Source organism: Stegostoma tigrinum, chromosome 29 (genome assembly GCF_030684315.1).
Source record: "Stegostoma tigrinum isolate sSteTig4 chromosome 29, sSteTig4.hap1, whole genome shotgun sequence".
Classification (NCBI taxonomy): Eukaryota; Metazoa; Chordata; class Chondrichthyes; order Orectolobiformes; family Stegostomatidae; genus Stegostoma; species Stegostoma tigrinum.
Genome location: NC_081382.1, coordinates 27,645,691 through 27,666,067, shown reverse-complemented (window position 1 = coordinate 27,666,067; position 20,377 = coordinate 27,645,691).

Genomic DNA, 20,377 nt, shown 5'->3' with positions numbered 1-20,377 from the left:
CCTATACTCTCTCCACCTATCTTCTTTACTCTCCATCTTCGGTCCGCCTCCCCCTCTCTCCATATTTATTCCAGAACCCTCACCTCATCCCCCTCTCTGATGAAGGGTCTAGGCCCGAAACGTCAGCTTTTGTGCTCCTGAGATGCTGCTTGGCCTGCTGTGTTCATCCAGCCCCACACTTTGTCATCCCCTCACTCCTCCTGTCTTCATTTCACAGGGATTGTTCCCTCCAGGACACCCTAGTCCATTCCAAAGTCAACAACACCATCACTCCCCTCCCCACAGCACCTTCCCATGTAACCGCAAAGGTACAACACTTGCCCCCTCACCTTCTCACCATCCAAGACCTTTAACAGTGTTTTCAGGGCAAGCAGTATTTCACCTCTACCTCCTTCGATCTTGTGTATTGCATTCACCGCACCCAGTGTGGCCTAGTCTACGTTGGAGTAACTAAGTGCAGACTGGATGGCCACTTGGCAGAATACCTTCAGTCTGTGCACAAACAGGACCCCAACCTTCCTGTAGCCACTCATTTTAACACAGCACCCTAGGCACATGCTCATCTGCCTGTCTCCAGCATGCTGCAGTGCTCCAGTGAATCACGGGTAAAACTGGAGGAACAATATCTCATCTTCAGGCTAGGCATTTGACAGCCTTCCAGACTTAATATTAAGTTCAACGCCTTCAAATTGTGAACCATTTATTCCCTTTCTCTTAGCTTGTTACATTCTACTATCATGTCCTCTCTCCCTTCCCCCCAACCCAATGGGACTGTCTCTCCTTTCAATCCTGGCAGGTAGACACACCGTGGTTCTGCCATTCTCATGTTCCGATCACTTAACCTGAACAGTCAACATGTTTTCTCTACCAGCACCCTACATCCACCACCCCAACAGCTCCCCCACCACAAACTAAGGCATCAATGCTGTCCCCCCAACACTTTACAACAGCTATGATGAACATCATCTGGATTTGAAACATTAGCTTGCTCTCTCTGTCTGACACACTGTGGTCTCCAGCATTGCTTGTTTTCAGCATAGATTCCAGCATTTGCGGTAATTTGCTCCTATAGGTTATTTTGTCATTGTCACACTGCTGTTTGTGGGAACTTATGGTGTGTAAATTAACTGTTCCACTTCCTCCATTACAACAATGTCCACAGCTTAAAACTATTTATTTGACAGTAAAGAATTTGGGCCTCCTTAAATTGTGGAAGGTACTATATAACTGCAAGTCTCTGAACATTGAAGGTATTGCATAAATCCAAGCTGCTGTTTTAAACTTTCTTCTTTATGCCTTTATATACCTAATGTTAATTTAAACAGGAGACACCAGGAAGCCAGAATATTTTTTTAAAGGGAGACAACTAATAAAAAATTAAATCAGAAAGTGAAATAACTTAACACCTTAGGTTGTATTATTGTTACACAAGTCCACCAAACACTTCACTTTCTGACTGACTTGCATTTCAGTTGCGACATGTTCTGTTTTCGTCGTGGTCAACTGCAGATATTGGTTGTTCTGGTCAATGACAGGCTGCTGTAACTAATGAGCAAACCCTGTAACTGTCTGGTATCCTCAAAGAAACAGTGAACTTTACAGTCAGAGTTTAACCATAACCAATACTCCAGTAACAATGATTGATCCTGCAGCCAATGCCAGCTAGAATTTACAGCACACTGTTTGGCCCAACCAGTCAGAGTCATTTTTTAAAAATCCTCCATACAAACAATTCCAGCTGGCAGTCATGCTCCTTTAACACCTTCGTTTCCGTTCCTTATTCAAACACTTACTTGGTCCATTTTGTTTCAGCAATAATATGGACTCTGTTCCCATAAATCACAAATCCCATTTCATAGACTCACGTGGGCTCTCATGCCTTCAACCCTGTATGTTTAATCCAACAGCAATGTCCCTTTGTTTAAACTCACTGAAAGGATTTTGCTTACTTTTCCTCATCATTCTATCATTTTCCACTCCTCTGTCAAATTGCCAAATACAGTTTAATATTACAATCCACACCATAAAGGAGCTCCATGGCTATTTTTGAAGCCAAATGGCATTTGACCCAATTTAGGTTGAGCAATCCTATTCACATCCATCCGATTCCATATCCTGTTGATCTAACTGGGAAACAGTCAAAATGCAGACAGATATGACAATCTGATATTTCAGAAAACTAGGAAAGAACCAGATTGAATGTGAGCATCTCACCAGCATCATCAAAATCATAAACTAATAACAATTCAGCTCATGGCTGTTTGTGAATGCATGGCTTTCAAACAGTTACTAATTAATGTATTGAGCAAAGAGCTTTCAGACATTTTGAGGTGAGGAATAAACTGCATTAAAGAATCTTCCATACTGACTGCTTTTGCCTCAATTGCTTCCATGTGGCATTTTTATTATAGCCTCATGAGGAAAAATCTTTATTTTCATTCTCTACTTTAAAATAAGAGGCTGCTATCAGCCTTGCTGCCTGATCAGTTTGCCACCTAGTCCCACCAAATGTATCAGCTTCAAAAGAAACCAAAAGAAACCCCTTTCCTCAAAAATGAACCCCTGGCCCCATTTCGCCTCTGGAAATGATCAACTCAGCTCCAAATTTTGTTTCCTTTCCAAGCTCCTTCATTACGCTTTTGTCTGTCAAACCTGTGTCTATCCTTCTGGGAACACCACGTTGGAATTCCTCCAATCAATTTCCCCGACTAATACAGTACAGAAACAGCTCCTGACAAAGTCACAAATGGTAGGCTATTTAACAGCGAGGAATGTAAACGTTCTCCCATTGTCCTTCATGACCCACCTGCAGCCTTTGCAAACCGTGACTATCAGTCTCCAATGCCTCACCCAGCTATGTGGGACTGCACTTCTCTGGTTCCACTTTTATTCATTCATCTATCTTCTTATCTATTTGAACATAGCCATAGAATCACTTGCAATGGCTCCTCTTCCTGGCACTGTACAAACAATTTTGCTGTTTACCAACCATCTATCCTCTTATTTCCTATCCACTGCTCTTCTTCGGCAACATCACCCAAAGAGACGCCCATGTCCACAAGCATATTGACACATCCAGCTTTTCTAAATTATCACATTACTCATCTAATATCCAGGATCAGATGAGGAATACGTCCTTCCGTTAAATATTGGGAAAATCAAAACCTTTAGAATCCTACTGCCCAAGTCCCTGGTCCAATGGCAGGGTCATTTTCAGACTTTCATGAACCTGACCACCTGATTAAAGGGTCTTCCATGTTGCTCTAGCCTGGAGAAAATCAGTTAATAGCCCACATCTAAGCTTAACTGCCTGATTAGAGAAGGCATGAAGCTTTGCAGCCATTTTGTTAGAGGAAGGCATTCTATATAAAAAGATTTCTTTCGGTTTTCCCCGGCACATGGCAGCAGCCACAGGAGTACAAAAGCGATCTGAGAGTGTTGCTCCCTGTGTATATCACTCTTATCTTCAGGTGTAACTGAGGAACTTCAGCAAAGTGAGTTTTCCCAAGGAGAAGGGTTAAGGACAGTGAGCCCTAATCAAGCAAGTGTGGATAGAAACAGCCACAGATATCAACAGTGAGAGACAGCCCTCTAACCTGGACATAATGGACCAGGAGGGTCCAGGGTCACTGAGCAGCATAAAATATATGACACTGTCCATTGTCAATAGCCACACTGGGATATGCACAGCCTTCTCCTGATCGGCATTGCCTCATGGTAATATGTGTTGCTGCTCCACTCTTGCCTCTTCTTGCAAGTACTTCATGCTCCCACTTAAATATGCGCATGTGCGCGCGCACACACACGCTCACCTCCCCCGGCCCACTGCCCTCTCTCACTCACGCCTTATAGTCCTTCTGCACAAAAATGGTGTCCTTCCCTCTTCAGTACTTGAAGGCAAGGTGCATAAACTTGGTGAGAAGTAGGAGACACAGAGCTAATGGACCCACCAGTGGCAGATGCTCTGTTGGTCATGGCCAGTACTGATCAGTTGATACTCTTGGAAGGATAGCTCACTCCATGAAGAAGAAAACATGTTGATGGGCCAGATCCTTCGCCTCTGGACCCTGTGTTAGGGATTTTGTCACATTTCCAAATCTCTGACCATGCCATCTGTCTTTTAGGAGGCATGTGAGTGTGGAGAAAGCAGATGGTGTTTTTCCTGCTGCCAATGGGCTAGTGGATGGTCATGAGCCCCCTTATCCCAAAGCAGGAATAAGTGGTACAGCTTCTTTGCCATTCTACTCAGAAACTGTCAGCAGGGAAGTGCAGCAGTAGGCAGGTGAGGTGACGTACAAGTGAGCAATGATAAAGCAAACACTTTGTGCAGCAGCCTCTTACTTGACCATGTCTGAAGCTCTTCAATGTAACTGACTGGGGACTTCAGAACTGGTCAGTTTCACGCAGCATGTTCTTCCCAATTTGCATTCCATTATATACCATACCAGTTGGTAGACAAAATGCAAAACTCCTGCGCTTGTGGACAAAAGGGAATCCATGCTCAAAATTATCTACCCAAATACTTCAACTTGAGGGGAGGTGATGGTCTAATTGTATTTGTTGCTAGACTGTTAATCCAAAGACATAGGTAATGTTCTGGTGACCTGGGTTCGAATCCCACTGTGGCAGATGGTGAAATTTGAATTCAACAAAAATCTGGAAATAAGAGTCTAATGACCATGAATCTATTGTCAACTGTTATAAAAGCCAAACTGGTTCATTAACCTTCCTTTAGGGAATGGAAGGGAAATCTGTCATCCTCACCTGGTCTGGCCTACATGTGTCTCCAGACTCACAGCAATATGGTTGACTCTTAATTTCCCTCTGGGCAATTAGAGGTGAGCAGTAGATCTGGCCTAGTCAACAGCATCCTCTCCCATGAATGAATAATAAAAAAATTGGTTTTCTAACTTCACTTACAGCTATCACTGCAGGGTGCTGAAAATTCCACTGGGAAGGTGGGAAAGGATGAAGATCACCATGGGAATCCTATCCAATATAATTTTCTGCAATTCTTCCACCCTTACACATCTTCAAATACACATTTCCAACTTCTTGGGCAAACTCCTCCTACACCCCCCCCCCCCCCCCCCCACCCAAAAGGTGTTCAGCCATGACCACAAACTCCATTCCCAAATCACTCCAGCCATCTCCCTGGCAGCAGTATGCGCCTGGCTCAGGCACTTTTTTGCAACCTTGGAATCATATTTGATCCAGCAATGAGCTTCCAACAACTTATCCAAGCCTCCTATTTCCACCTCACATGACCTTGTCCTTGCCTCAGCTCATCTGCTGCTGAAACCCTTATTCATGTTCTTGCCTTAACAATTTCCATGCAATCATGGCTGACCTCCCAGGCTCTGTGTTCAGTATATTTGAGGCCATCGAAATCTTTGCTGTTAGTATCCTAACTCATTCCAAGTCTTATTTACCAGGCAAACATGAGCTGACTATAATACATTGGCTCTTAGTCAAACAACATGTCAATCTAAAAATTCTTATCCTTGTTTTCAAATTCCTAAAACACTTCATTTCAGCTGTGTTTCTCTAATTCTGAACTCTCAAGCATCCCTGATTGTAGTTGCTTCACATTTGGTGGCCATTTTGTCAGCTTCCTAAAATTCCCCTCCAAAATTGCACTTCTCTGCTCTTTTGCCTTTCTGACATCACATAAAACCTAGTTGCTGGAAAAGCTCAGCAGTTCTGGCAGCATCTGTGAAGGAGAGAACAGAGCTAACGTTTCGGATCCAGTGACCCTTCCTCAGAACTCAGTTCTGCAGAGCTTTTCCAGCAACTTTGTTTTTGTTCCTGATTTACAGCATCCACAGTTATTTTGGTTTTTAACTCACTGCCACATCTCTTCCAGGCATGCCCACCTTGAAGAAGTTTTGCTCCTCTCTTTGATGGGATTTCCATTCCAATCTCTCTTCTTGCCCACCGACTTTAATTTCGCTGTCACTCCTGGTGTTTGACCAGGTATTTGCTAAAACTCATTTCCACAGCCATATCACATTCCTCAGTGACTGCCTCCGGCTCAGGCTCACCCCACGTGGATTCTAACTGAACTTTCATCCCTCATGTTTTGAATCGTCCCAGGATCACAAGTATCTCCATGATGTTCAACGTTCCACGGACAGCTGCTCTCGCCGCATCCTGAGATCCAGACTCAGTGCACACTCTCAACCTTTCTCTCTAACAGCATCGTAACATACTGGCTCAGGGCTGCACCACTCCGCAGTTCCACTTCATCCTCCTGCTCAAACGTCATGCTAACAAGAAACTTTCTCTTTTCTTTTCAGGCATCAAGGCCCACAAGATGCACCAACTCAAAAATACCCATGGCCCTTCGGAACCTACCTCTCCTCCCCTTTCCTCTGACTCTAACCCCTCCCCAAAACCCCCACCTCCTGTCGAGTATTCATCATCTCTCCTGACCTTCCGTTCTCCGATGGTGAACGCTCTGTTCTCAGCAAAGCCCTCAGCTTTATCCCTCTGTGGCCCCACTTTAACGAATTCCGGGCACAATATGACGCCGAACTGTTCTTCCGCCATCTTCGCCTCCGTGCTCATTTTTTTGGACAAGAGAGTCCTCTCCCCACCCCACAGACCCCTTCGCCCAACTACAACACTCTGCCTCCACCTGGAACCCTCCATCCGGCCTTTCACCTGCACTCGACCTTTTCACCGAGAACTGTTGACGTGGCATCAAAAATAAAGTTCTGAGGAAGGGTCAACAGACCTGAAACAGAAAACTCTGTTTTCTCCTCCACAGATGCTGCCAGACCTGCTGAGCTTTTCCAGCATTTTTGTTTTTGTTCCTGATTTACAGCATCCACAGTTATTTCGGTTTTTATTACATAAAACCTTTTTTGGCCAAGTGCTCAGCTATCTAGCATGTATCATAAGTTTCTGCGACTTGGTGTCAAATGTTGCTTTACCATCCATCAATGAGGGCTCTTGTGGTGCAGTGGCACTGTCCCTACTTCTTGGGCATAAGATCTGGGTTCAAGTCCCATCTATTCCAGAGATATGTCATATATAGCATTTGTGAGCAAGTTTATTGGGAAATATTTGTTGTCATTGATATTACATATAAAGTAATGAGCAGGTTAAAAGGGGGAAAAAAACTGTGAACGTAGCCATTCTGAAGCATGAAGAACAAAGGCCCTACCTAAAAGATCACCATTCTTGCCCTGACACTGTTCGTTCCCAGATATAGAGTAGTTTTTGTATAAGGCCACGATCTATGAAAATTCAGATATTGGCTCTCAAATGTTTGGACAGAAGTAATACAAAAAACAATTTTAAACATAAGGCTTTTTTGTCTTCAGAGATGAAATATAGAAAATTATTTGATTCTATTTCTTGAATTTTCTGAAGAGATGAAGCTGTGTTAACTCTGAGGCCTGATCACTGTAAGTAAGTAAGGCATTGAACGGTTGCTCTCTTTCGCCTCTTATATGATTGACTTGTCACAGTTTTAGTCTTGTTTCATTCTTAATAGGTATAAGTTTTTTTTAAATATTCCCCAGCGCTGAATAATGGCCATATAAAAAAGTTGAACACTCACTAGATTGCACACTTCAGCATTTTATTTTAACTGAATTTCAGTTTCAGAAATATATGCTCCTTAGGACGTTGCAGTACAGCGCTCAAAACTGCACGATAGCTCCCACTTGGCCTGACCATCTCTGCCTATTAGCATGCACATAGCACAGGTAAACTGCAACATGCCCTGCGTGCTCAAAGGGTTAAGCTATTGTCTGCACTGAAATCCACCCAAACAGCTGAGGGAAAACAGTGTAAGTCGTTACACCCCCAAAATAAAGCCCAGTGTGCTGAGTCAATATATCAGACAAGTACATTGTGCTGACCTGGCATAAATTTTTCCCAGCTGCACTGAGGCTGTGTGCACCTCTGCAGCTTTTTCCTTTGTACCTGGCTCTCCTCGGATAAGCAGGTAATCATGAGCTGCCACTGAAAGGTGACCCATTAACATGATGGATTTTGCGCAAAAAACAAATGGACTGAAGCCTGCAGATCCACGTCCTTAATGCACCTTGGCCTTTTGTTCTGTCATATCAATATCCACACAGGGCCTCATTACACGACGACACTACACAATGACGTGCACAAAGGGTCATCTGCATCCTTTGCTGTTTGACTGACTCCAATGTGCTCCTGCTAAATCTCACCCAGAGGATTATCTGTATGTAACGGCCCCTCTTCATTTCAGAGAATCTGGCAACATCCAAAAATATTTCACAATCCCTACATATGCAGCAATAAACAAATGAAATGTTCTAATAGGGGAACATTTTTTGGACCCTTCAGTGGATGATATTGAAGACTGAGCCTGAGGGAAGCCATTTAATGTGAAAATAATGGTTACTATCCATGTGTAACAATTTTATTCTAATATTTAACATGAGAAGTTTTCTGGAATTATAATTTATAGCAGTCAGATGCTTTAATATAAAATGATATTAGATTTCTTCATTTATTCTTGTTTGCATTAGCACAGATTTAAAATGCTTCCATGTCTTTACACATGCAGAATAAATAACACAAACTGACTAACAGCTGCACTGTACAAATGAAGGTGCTGAGCATAAAGTAAAATGGACAAATTTAGCCTGGTTTTGAGTCACAATTAATTTTGATGTTTATTTCTGTGAATTTTTTGAAAAATATTATCAGCTGGTCGATAGGTGATACAGAACAGATTCAAGCAGTGACATGTATGAATGAAGATAAGAATGTGATTGTGTTGTCCATTATATCCATCAAGCTGATTTAAAAAGAAAACTTTCATGATGATAAAAAAGAAATCCAACAATAAAAATAAGAGGGGTTGGCGTGCAACTCCCCCACTGGCACTCAATGTAGCCAGCATGTATGCGAGCTCTGGAGAAATGTAAACTTATTCCAACAGTCGGCAAGGCAACTTTTTATAGGAAACTACACCTGTTTATTTCAAGGGATACGCCTAAGCTACGGAGATTTTGAATAGGACAAAAGCTTTCAATGCTGCAAAAATGCCAATTTCTACAAACATTAAAGTGGCTATTTTTCATTGTTGGAATCAAATTCATACCATTTTTCATATGGAATTTCTTTGCAAAATTATTCAGACTTGAGCCTCTCTAATCATACTGTGCATGGATAGAACTATAGGTTCATATTTCCAGAGTGCTTCCTCGATATATCTCCCCATAACTAACAACATTGGACCATTTCTGTTCACTAAAGAAAAGCTGTGGCAAAACAATTTGATCCTAGCTGTTTGTCCTTGCAAGATATTACACGCAGTATTTATCCAAAACTGAGCTAGCAGTTACTTCCAAACCAGCTTATTCTGAAGAAAAAGGAAATCAAAAGTCAAAAACTGGAACTCTGAAATTGATAACTACGAACAGTTAGCTGGTCAGTGAGTATCTAACAGGGAAGTATTAGTTAATGCTACAGATGGAGCTGCTGGCTTCTGGTAAAGGAATCCATCCGAAGTCTTAAGCTGATTTCTTCTTTCACATCCATTACCCTTGCTGTACTTTCCCAGCATTTTCTACCTCTTCCGTGTTTCTCCAGTGATTTTATTGAGAAATGCTTCTTTTTAAATGTATCTCAGACAAAAATCATATCATCCACGGGTGAAATGAGTTTACTGTCACTTTTTTCCTATTCTGACTTGGTTGGTTGACAAACTGGAAGAGTCAGTGACAGGAATCCCCTATCAGAGAGAACATGGAATACTTTTATTCAGTTGATTGCACAATGAAAGACCCAGCTTCTCTTGAAAATCTTCGAGTTATAACTCACATTCAAACTTCTTTCCAGTTTCTCTCACATCCCCTGCCATCGATTTATTTTCGATGTTTTCGCTAGAATATAATTTCGAGATTTTTTTGGTCCTTTGAATGCATTGAACATCAATCTGTAAATCCAAATTTGTTTTTCCCTTGGTAAATGAAAAGCTGCCCTGAGATCTGAGTGACAGTTAACAACAATTTGCATTTATTTAATGCCTTCAGAAAAAAAAAATCAAAAAGCATTTCACAGGAGCGTTAGTAAGCAGAATTTGACACCAAATCACATAAGGAGATATTAGGATAGCTGGCTACAATCTTGGTCAAATGTATGTTTTAAGCAGCATCTTAAAGAATGAGGAAGAGGCAGAGAAACAGAAAGCTTAAGCAAAGGAACATTAGAGTCTAAAACCTAGACAACTGAAGACACAGTCATCAATGGATAGAGCAATTAAAAGAACTAAAGGCCAGAGTAAGAGGATTGCAGAAATTGGAGACAATAATGTTCTGGTGACCAGGACTCGAATCACCAGGCCAGGTGGCAAAATTTGAATTCGATAAAAATAAGATATTCTAATTGTCACCATGAGACCATTGCCAATTGTTTCAAAAACCAATCTGGTTCACCACTGAGAGAATCCCAGACATATGACTGGAGAAGGCCAGTGCGGTGGGGTGGGGAGACATGCCCATAAATCAACAAACATTGTCTAAATGATCACAGTAAACTTCCAGTGTCACTGACAATCTTACTCATGTCCATGACTACCTGCTGATACCTAAGCACTTGGCTGCAGACTCATTTCCCATTCTGTTAAACAACTGAATGCATCTTAATTTACTGCTGACTGTTTGCCTGTTACTTATCAAATAATGTCACATTCCCATGTAATTGAACTCATCCAACAAGTAACTGTAGCAAACAGCTGAGCATCTACCAGGCAGCAAAGCATTCCCTCTTCATTTTCACACATCATGTGTCTGCTATTCAGTAAAAAATGACAGGATAAAAACTATAACATGGAAACTGCCCACTGAGACTGGTCTAACAACCCATAGTCATGGTTTATCACCAGACTCTTTTGGCACTGATATGTGCCTTTAAGGATCATTCCTCACAATGATTTCAAATGCTAATGGATTAAGTCTCATAAAGCCAGACCATGTTCAAGAAGGAGATGACATTACAGGTTCAAGTCCTGCCATAAAACAAAGCAACCCCCATCCCCCACCTGTCAGCCATATGTGTGAGGAGTTTTTGCCAATTCTCAGTTGGGTTGCTGGTTCAGGCATCTAACACACTGGCTACTAGCCAGGGCTGGGAGTTTGCTGACCCATGTCTGCATGATTGTGGACAGAAGCCCCCAACCAGCAGTTGATTTATTGTCTGTCAATTGCTTCAGCATGTCAGCACCTGCAGATTGAGGACAGATGCAAAAGACAATCAAGGTTCACAAATAGAAATACAAGCCCTCCAAAAATGGAAAGAGATGATTTAAAATGCCTTCAATGGCCCTGAAATTGCAAAAATGCTTCCAATGGGGTCAACAATAAAGCTGGTTAATAGTTATACAAACCATGTAATTTAGTACTAATTTGTGCCACTTTGTGAGGTCATTTTCTATGGACTAGTGGTAGCAGAATTAAAAATGGCCAACGTTTTCTTCAGTGCAGGAGGCTGAGCAATTGCCAAGGAATAAAGATTTGAGTATCAGTTATCAAAATTGAGGTTAAAACGGTGTCATAAAGGCACTCTTTATGATTTTAACACACTCTGAGAGAGACGGCTGTTTCATTATTATTTATCCTGTTCCTAAATGTCAAGGCTAAAGATTTGAGGGGAGGGTGGTAAAATACCTGACAGCATGAGGATCGTTAAGTCATCATTCTTTGGGATTTCACCAGATCGGAAACTGTAAAGAAAATTGCCAATCCTAGTTAGACTTGATAATGTTCAGCTCTTGAATCTTTACTAACAATCTTCAGTGGATCTCCAATACAGTTGTCACACCTTCATAGTCTAAGGCAATGGCTCTTAAACCTTTCTATTACAAAGAATCCAGATTATAGAAATAAATATAATAACATCTGTAAGTATTTTTAAGGTTCAAGAAACTTACACACTTAAGACAAGATTAAATTCAGTATGACGGCATGTGTTTCATTGAAGACATTGTATTTTATACTCTGCTACAGTGGGGCATGTATTTTTAGTTTTTAAAGTTGTCACATAGCAATTGTCATTTTATCATTTGAGAATGTCACCATCAATTGCACCATCTGATCTCTGTATTCACTTAACCATTCAAAATGTTTTCTGAATTGTTTTCCAAACTATCATATTTTCAGGATGTAATTGAAACTTCTACCTCTGCAGTAAAGGTTTGAATGAAACACCCAAAGAATTGCATATTTCACAATCACCAAAATGCCCTTGATTCATTTTTTTTAAACGCTGAAGTTTTTGGACTGTGCAGAAACTCTGGGCTTGGATTTGATATTTTTGCACAGAACTTTGAGCTCAACTTCTTGCAAACTCAGTGTGCCAAATTTCCTAGGATCCGTCAGTAATGCTGAGGGAGTATGAGACGTTGACCGCTAAGTTAAAAAGCTGAACCTCAAAGGTAATAATCTTTGAACTGCAATAGCCCCATCCACACTGTCATAGGATGAATAAGAATAGAGAAGTGAATGCACAGCTCAAAGACTGGCTTGGGTGAAGTGAGTTTGGGTTTGTGGGTAAAGTAGAATTTGTGCTTTTGGGATGGTCTGCACCTGATCCGTGCTGGGTGTGGTAATCTCATGAGCTATGGAGTAATAGAAAAGTATAGAAGGCTCTAAATTAAACAAGGATGGTGAAGGATTGAATTGTATCAGTGATAATGGGAACTGCAGATGCTGTAGAATCCAGGATAACAAAGTGTGGAGCTGGATGAACACAGCAGGCCAAGCAGCATCTCAGGAGCACAAAAGCTGATGTTTCAGGCCTAGAGTCTTCATCAGAGAGCTTGGCCCGAAACGTCAGCTTTTGTACTCCTGAGATGCTGCTTGGCCTGCTGTGTTCATCCCGCTCCACACTTTGTTATCTTGGGCGAAGGATTGAGTTTGGGTCATTGTAACAAATTAGTGGCAGGTCAGCATCTTGAAAAGTGACATCGGACTGAAAAATAATGAATATATCCTTTCAATTCGAAAACAAAGGGAGCCAAAATGGAAAGCCAAATGGGAAGTGGTTTCACAGTCTCAGTGTCAGGGCCCTCTCTAGTTGTGATGTATATGTGTGGTTTAGACTTAACTAAAGGAGGTGCGATTGGCAGATCCCAAACCAAGCATTGGCCAGCAAGGTATTCTTCTGCAACTGCCACTGATAGCCATGTTGACGACCACTTTTATCACAGTGTTGATGTTTAAGAGTTACTTGATCAGGCAATAATTAGCCAGTCTGGATTTGTCTTGCTTTTGTCCACATTACATACCCGTATAATCATGCACATTGTTGAGTAAATACTAGTGTTGTTACTGTACTGGAACATCTTGGCAAGGGGTGCAGCTACATCTGAAGCAAAAATCTTAGGTACAACTGCCAGAATGCGTTCGGGTCCAGTTTGCAATAACCACTATTGTTTGATATCACATGGAGTGAATCATATCAGTTGACCATTTCTGAATCACGTCCACAGAATTACAGAACTATTGTGGTGCCGAAGGAGGCCATTTGGCCCATCATGCCTGTACAATTTTTGATTGAATTTGAGATGCCAGGGACCTCAGCAAGAGACCAAGATAGATTGCAATTTGGTACTTCTAGCTGACTGTTTATTACACATCTCTTATGTTTCATGTTCTGTAGACCACAGACAGTATCGATTTGGAAGAGAAGTTAGAGAAGGTGAGGAGACAGGCAAATAAATTGCATTTTTCTTAAGCAAAGGTTTTGAGAGACTCTGAGGGATTCTCTGTTCTGATATCCCCCAATTTGCAGGAATATTTTCACTCTTACTTCCAGAGCTCTCAGAACTTGCCTTTACTGCTGAACCCGCTAATGGATTGCACTGGGAAGTATTTTTCTTTGTTCTATTCCAGTCTTAGAAGTTCATAAATTCCCTTGAGCTCCTTCCCTTCTGATGATTTTAACAAGACCTTTTAGAGTAAGTTCTACCAACTTTTTTATTGATAGAATTAGTGTTAATATTCTGGTCTCTACTCGACATTTCAAATTTTGCTTCCACATTTTTTTTTCTTTATCAGATCCCCCAGGGCTAAATCACTAGTTTTCAGATTCTCTGTATTTGATCGCTTCTGTTTGGGACATATTTCTCTCCCTATATCACATTTGCATGCATACTTGTTTAATTCTCACGTGTATGCGATATATAAGGTTACTGTGATCATTGTGAAATTCCTATTTTAATGTTCTCTGGAATACAATCATAATGCAAATTGCACTTTTTACCAGTGACTTTTCTTTAAGGTAGGCCTTTCTCAATTAGAGGTGTTTACTAATCTGTCTTCCACAATATTGAGTCATACATCATACAGGTTTTGTTGAGAATTCTGCCTGAAGAGTCAGGTATATGTCTACATTTTGGTTTTATATGTTGCAGGTACATGTCAAGAGTGTTAATACCAAAATCTAAAATTCATATTATGTAACTGTAATATAATAATAGACCACTTCAATGTGTTACAGAAGAAACGTATTGCAAATTCAAAAGCACCAAGAGATCAATCATCTCAGGGTGTCTCTGCAGGAGTTCCTCAGGGCTGTGTCCTAGACCCAAACATCCTCAAATACAGTCAGTTCTGCTGTAACGCAATAGTTGCGTTCCTATGCAACATTGGGTTACAGAAAATCGCGCTATAGAAGTAACGGGGTCGATCGGAAAAGTGGGGTTAGGGGAAGGCCACCAAACAAAACATTCAAAATCGCTCAAAAATTATCTAAAAGCCCTAAAAAAGGATAGCACAATTTGAATAAATATTTAATTCATATCTAATAAAGAAATAAAAGTAAATTTAACACTTTACCTTGAAAAAAATGTCAAGATGACATGATGGGGGAAGAAGTTGCGTTGTACCTCACACAGAAAGCACCTCATGACAAAGCCTGAGAAATGATAATGGGATGCCAGAGCAGAGCCTTTCGGCGCTAACATTGTATGTATTCACGACTAAGCCAGCGAAATGATCATGTGATGTCGACACATTCTCCTCCATTCACTGATGGAATGTGTTATTGCCAATACATGCTCACATTGTAGAAATCGTGCTCCCCTACTCATCAGTCGGATTACAGCCAATTCGCATTGATGGAACAGACATTATAGCAAAACCGACTGTGCTTCATTAATGCGCTCTTCTCTATCATAAGGTCAGAAGTGGGGATGTTTGCCGATGATTGCCCAAGGTTAGCACAATTCACAACTCATCAGAAACTGAAGTAGTCCATGTCCAAATGCAGCAAGACCTGGACATTATCCAGGTTTGGGCTGACAAATGGTAAGTAACATTTATACCACACAAATGCTAGGCAATCATCACCTCCAACAAAAGAGAATGTAACTATTGCTCCAAGACATTCAATGGTGTTACCATCACTCAATTCCCCACTATCAACTGGGGGGATTACCATTGATCAGAAACATAGTTGCACTAGCCATACATATCATGCGTCTACAAGTACAGTTCAGAAGACAGGAATGCTGCAGCGTGTAACTCACCTCCTGATTCCCCAAAGCCTGCCCACCATCTACAAGGCACAAATCTGAAGTGTGATGGAATGCTCCCCATTTGCCTGGATAGGAGTAGCTCCAATGACACTAAAGAAGCTTGACATGATCCAGGACAAAGGATCAGCACCACATCCACAAAAACTCATTCCTTTCACCACCAATGCGCACAGTAGCAGCTGTGCGTTTCATTTATGTGAAGCACTGCGGAAATTCACAAAGGTTCCTCAGGGAGGGTCACCGGACCCGAAACATTAACTCTGATTTTTTTCTTCACAGATGCTACTAAACCTGCTGGGCTTTTCCAGCAACTTCTGTTTCCAAGCCTGAACTACTGCCACTTCAAAAAACAAAGGCAATAGATATATGGGAACACCAAGAGCCACATGCTTCTTTCCAAGGCAATCACCATCCAGGCTGAGAAATGTGTCACCATGCCTTCACTGTCGCTGCGTTAAAATGGAGTATCACTTAATTTGAAACCTGAGCTCTTAAAAAATTACATTAATATATCTAAATCTTATACCTTTCATCTCAACATCACAGCCTTTACCCATAAGCATCTGGACAAGAAAGTATATTGGCTTGTCATATCACAAGATAGTGTTTCTATCAGTCTATTTTCATAACTTCCTGTTTTTAAAGACCTTTAATTCAATGACAGCATCTAAGAACTGGTGTTTCCTTTAGGTTTTTAGGTACTTGGCTATCATTGGAAGTATAGCCTCCATATGGTGAACAATTATTGCCTTAAAGCCCCTGTAGTCATTGGAGCCAAGTGCATCTTATTGACTACGAGATCCTTGATTGGGGTTGTTAACCTCAGCCAATCAGGGAGCCCTGGCTGACAGATATAAACAGGGGATTCAGAATCTCCTTACTTCAGGGACAGACACTGAGTTGGCTGGCCATAGCCAGGGTACTGTGCACATGTGAGAACTGTTTGAATTGCTGATTGGGCCTCTGTGCTGTTATTTCAGCCTGCTCCATTGCCTGTCTTGGGTTCCCTTCTGTAGAGATCATACAGGACTTGTTTTTGAGTCTGGTCTTGGTGCTGCATCAGCACCACACCATGTGAGCAGAGCAGCCTGAGGCTGGCCTGACAAACATTGGTCAAAGCAGGGACCATGAAGGCAGTGGACAATGTGAACATCAAAAAGCTGTTAACTGGAAAGACTAGTTATACTTAGGATAGACAAGTCACCTGGTTTGGATGGCTTACATCCTGGGATGATCCATGAAGTGAGTGGGGAGAATGTGTGAAGATAGCAGATGGGCTCACTTTACTTTTCAAACTCCCTTACAAATGTGGGAGGTGCTGAAGGATTGAAGAGTGGCATATGTGACATCCTTATTAAAGAAATGGTGTAGGAACAGATCTAGCAACTGATAGTTTAACACCAGTCACAGGTTTGAAATCCATAATTGGGAATAAAATTCAACAGGCATGTGGAGAGATTTGAATTAATTAAAAAGCAGATTGGGATTGACTAATCAAACTGAAAAGTGTTTTTTTATTCGTTCACTGGATGAGGGTGTGGCTGGTTAGGCAGCATTTATTGCCTAGAGGGCAGTTCAGAGTCAGCAACATTGTTGTGGGTCTGGAGTCACATATAGGCCAGTCCAGGGAAGGATGGCAGTTTCCTTCCCTAAAGGACTTTAATGGAACAGATGTATTTTTCTGACAATCAACAATGGATTGATGGTCAACATTAGATTCCTAATTCCTGATAACTATTCAGTTCAAATTCCACCATCTGCCATGGTGGGATTTGAACCCAGATCCCTGGAACATTATCTGGGTCCCTGGATTAATAGTCTAGCAATAAAACCACTTGGCTGTTGCCTAGTGGAAAGGCTGAAGTGAAGATAGTGAACGTTGTTTATATGGAGCAGAGTTTCCAAAGTTATTGATTTTAACAAACTTGCAGAATTGGCAGTGTAAATAAGAGAAATATTTTGCACCAAGTTGTAGACAGTTGAGCAGAATGTCTCCCTCCCTGTGGCCGTACGGATGATAGGCTCTTTTGTTTTAAAAACGTACCAAACATGAACCTGGTGCTCAGAGACAGTGAGAACTGCCGATGCTGGAGTCAGAGATAAGCGTGGAGCTGGAGGAGCACAGCAGGCCAGGTAGCATTAGGAAAGTTGGCATTTCAGATTGGGACCCTTCTTCAGAAAATGGGATCAACTTTCCTGCTCCCCTGATGCTGATTAACCTGGTGTTGTCAGTTGCAAAGGATGCTGAAAGATCCTGGGTTAGGGAAGCTCCAATTCTTGCCCTTCTCATCAATAGAATCCTAATTTACATATTCAAGGGGCAAAACAGCAACTTTGTGAACCCACTTTTGATGCTTAAAAGCAGCCCCCACAAATGCAACAGTGCATCAAAACCTCCATCAACTGAGCACGTTTTTCCACTGCTGAACTGATATATTTCACAACGTTCTACACTCAGAGACTCAGCACAACACATACCAATTTTGACTCTCTGATTTTCAGCTGTCACAGACCCACTAAAATGGGGAATGTTGATTTCCCATCATTGCTGCTGTGTTTGCTCATATTATGTAACTTTTGACACAACAGCCTGGATGTCTGCAGCAAAATGCTAATAATTTTTGGTTTGCATATGTATGATTTCACGACAAGCACTGCAGAGAGAAAGTATTTCACCCCTGGCCTCCAACTCTCCTCCCCACCATACCGATCCCCCCCCCCACCTTTCCCCCTCCAGGGTCCTGTACCAATGATCAGAAGCTTGCTTATTGAACCCGGTGTTGATGGCACTCATGAAGAATCATACTAGCTATAGGACAGCAGTACAGAGGGAGAATTTCAATGGGAAACAATAAGAATAAATCATCAAACCTTTCCTTTGAATCTCTGTGCTCCCTTCAGAGAATGTGACTATGATATGAATTCTGCTGCAGCCATTCTTTAAGCAGATCCAGTTTGCTGAAATTAAAAAAGCATGAAAAGCATGAAGAAGTCAACAGCTTCAGAAATACTGTCATAAATTATTTTGTAGAAAATTTATCAGTGCAATGAGTTCCTGTTTTCTATCAATACTGAACAATCTGCACAAATTACAATTTTTATGGAATTGTTCCCTTTACTTAGGCTACATGTCATCAACTTGCCATTTACCACCATTTTTATAAAACATTAATATCAGTTAAGCAAAACTGCTGTGACCTGATGATACTAATGGAAGTGGAATAATTTGAGAAGTGGAGACCTTCGAGCTTTAAGGTAAACGGCTTTCAAATCGACGAGACAGAATCGATGGTAGAATTATTCCAAGATTAATTTTATCACTGCATTCCAGCCAGCGTATTTTAAACTGTGCCTTGCGCTCCCTGTCTTAAACTCTGGTCTTTTTTTGTTGCATTTTTTAAAGTAAATTTACTCCTTTTGACAGAAGGTATTGTAGTATCACTAAAATTGACTAATTAACCCTCTAAGGATTAAGTTTGTATTGCAATGTTTAAGTGCTGATATGACACATATTGAAATTTCACACTTTAATTTAAATATTTGAGAAGGATTTATACACTTCAAAGAAATGGGAATGAAGTAAGTGTTGTCTTTTGCCTTCCCAATATCCCTGTAACCGTGAACACGAAGGACGTTTCTACCTAGCTATCTGCAATAAAAAGCACACACCTTTTAAATAGTAGACAGAGATCAATCAAAGTTTAAAAAGATTGTCTCTAAATCTTATTCTGCCTTTTAGTGCAAACAGCCTATTGACCAGGATAATGGGTACTGCAATCAGTAAAATAGTTTCTACAGAAGCAAGCTCAAGGTTGGATTCGTACACATCCAGTGTTAAGATTCTTTCTTGCTCTGAAGAGCTTAGGCTTCAGCCTTTCCTAACACAGCCTGATAATTGTTAGCCTTTACTCCCAAGGGAAAACAGGGCAGAGTGGGGAAGGATAGTGAACAATAATTGGATTGGCGGAAAATTCAGACAGTCCATTATACCATGTGATCCTTTCACCTGATGTTTAACTCATGAAGTCAGGGAGTATTTTCACCAGCAGACAATTAGGAGAGGGGGAGCCCTGTAATGGTTTTTCACATTATGTATATGCACTACTGCCCAGGACATCTATTGAACCTATTTCCCATTATTATTACACAGCAGCTTAACCTCTGATACCCTCACCAAACAAAAAAAACATACGCTGCTTTATCTGGGCCTGAGTGATGGGGTGCTCTTTTGTTGAGCAACTACAAAAAAAAGAAAACTAGTTAAGGCAGAGGCGGGATGTATCGTTGTCACAGTGAAAGGCGCAATGCCAATGAATTCAAGGTCTCTGGTCATTAAGGTTACTGATGTGTCAGCAAGGACTGCCTGCCATTTCACCGCCAGAGAGCATCATAATATTTTACCAAGATCTATTAAAAACTACAGAAGAAAACAGCAGTTAATCCTGGTTTCACTGGGCTGCAGTAAATTCCATTGGCATTATCCAATTCTTCTGTTGACCAGGAGTTGTTGCCAGGACCCTTGATGCATCAACTCTGGTGACACCTCCCTGTTTCATTAGGTATTGTGCACATTTACAAACCTCCTCATTCTAGGCATGTGCTGAAAACCAGGGAGGTTAATATCACAGAGATCAGCTATTGCAATTAAGCATCTGATTTTTGACATAATAGGTTGCAATGTCATGCACCTCTGTAAAATTTGACAGATGCCCATCTCATCCACATGCCCATCTGAAGAATCAGATAAAGAAGGGTCTAGGCCTGAAACGTCAGCCTTCCTGCTCCTCTGATATTGCTTGGCCTGCTGTGTTCATCCAGCTCTACACCTTGTTATCTCATCTT